The sequence below is a fragment of the Gavialis gangeticus genome, unplaced genomic scaffold (genome assembly GCF_001723915.1).
Source record: "Gavialis gangeticus isolate Ggan-Ray unplaced genomic scaffold, GavGan_comp1, whole genome shotgun sequence".
Lineage (NCBI taxonomy): Eukaryota > Metazoa > Chordata > Crocodylia > Gavialidae > Gavialis > Gavialis gangeticus.
This window is the reverse complement of record NW_017729009.1, coordinates 8,628,026-8,629,583: the sequence shown is the minus strand read 5'-3', so window position 1 is coordinate 8,629,583 and position 1,558 is coordinate 8,628,026. Positions and strand designations below refer to the sequence as shown.

The following is a 1,558-nucleotide window of genomic DNA, read 5'->3' as shown; positions in this document are numbered from 1 at the left end:
AGAGGGGATTTGGGGTGTTTATTTGGGACTGTGTGGAAATGTGAATTTTTTTTTCTTTTTTAAATGTTTTGGTGGAAAACTGGTGATTGTGTGTGGTGATAAAGGACCTTGTTTCTTGGAAAACTGGTGATTTAGGAACCGCTTGTAGAGATGTCTGTGGAAATGTGGTGATTGTGCCTGTGGAAAACAGTGTGGTAATTTTAGGGTGATTTGGGAACTGTTTGTGTAACTGGTGTTTGTGGGAGCTGTGGAAAATTGTGTGCATGGGAATATAGTTATGTTGTGTGGGGATTTGGAAACCTTTTTTGAGGGCACATGGTGGCTTGTGTGTGGAAAACTTTGTTCTGTGGGGTCATTTGAGAACCCCCCATTTTTTTTTTCCTGGAAGTGTGTTGATTTTTTTTTGGTGGGAGGTTGGTCATTTTGTGGTAATTTGGAGATGTGTTTGTGGAAAGGTTTCAGGAAATATGGTGGTATTGGGAGAATTCTGTGAGGATTTGGGAGCTTGCTTGTGGAAATGTGCAAGTGGTGTGTTGTGGGACGCGTGGAATATTTTCTGGTGATTGGGTAGCTTTATGGAAATATGCTTGTGCTGTGTGAGGGGAAATGTTGTGGGGGGGTTGGAAAACTTTGTGTGTGTACCTGTGTTTGGGCACGTGGTGGTTTCTGTGTGGAAAACTGGTCATTTAGTGTGCTGATGGGCAAACCTTTTTTCTGGCAGTGTGGTGACTTTTTCTGGTGAGAGGTGGGTCATTTTATGTGGTGATAGAGAAGTTTCTTTTGTGGAAAGAATGAGGGAAATGTGGTATTGGGAGAGTTCTGTGATGCTTTGGGAACTTTTTCCTGGAAAGGGGTGGAAATGTGATTTTTGTGGAATTTAGGACCTTGTGATATATGGGACCTTTCTTTGGAAATATGGGGTTTTGTGTAGAATACTGGTGATTTAGGAAATGCTTGTGGAAATATGGTGATTTTGATTTTTAGAAAATAATGTGGTCACTTTAGGGTGATTTGGGGACTATTTTGTGCGACCAGTGAAAAATTGTGCGCCAATTGGGTAAGCGTATGGAAATATGGTTATGTTGTATGAGGGAAAGTGCATGGTGATTTGGAAACCTTTTTTGTAGGACTGTGTGTAGAAAAGGGTGATTTTGGTGTGGTGACTTGATAACTCTTGATGGAAATGTGCTGGGTCGGCCCACGGAGGTAATTTCATCCACTGCGGTGCCGTTAATGGTGCGTGTGTTGTCACGCTAATGAAACTGTCTGACGTGGGTCTGCCCTTTCTCGCAGGCTCCCCCTTGTGCGCCTAGGGGCCAGTGTATCAGCGAGGAGCTCCAATGTGACAGAAGTGGGACTTGGAAATATCCCAGGCACCATGGGTAACAGTTAAGTACACGTTTCTGCCTTTAACACACTCAGTGGACAGAACGCACCAGCAGTTGCTTGGGCTTCTGCCTGGAGGCGCATCATCCACGTGCCCTGCTCCTATGGTAACACCTCCAGTGACTGCAGCTCTTGCCTCTAACTGCCGATAGCACCCTCCACAAGCAGCGAC

The 1,558-nt window shown here is 44.7% G+C and overlaps 1 long non-coding RNA gene across 1 annotated transcript in view; it reads right to left on the bottom strand.

Annotated features, from left to right (window-relative positions):
• The window catches only part of LOC109292459, a 9,611-nt gene extending 8,303 nt beyond the window's left edge, over positions 1–1,308 (bottom strand). The window contains exon 1 of the long non-coding RNA XR_002096128.1: positions 301–1,308. This is a non-coding gene — a long non-coding RNA (uncharacterized LOC109292459). The remainder of the gene's footprint in view (positions 1–300) is intronic.
• Positions 1,309–1,558: the final 250 nt, after the last annotated feature.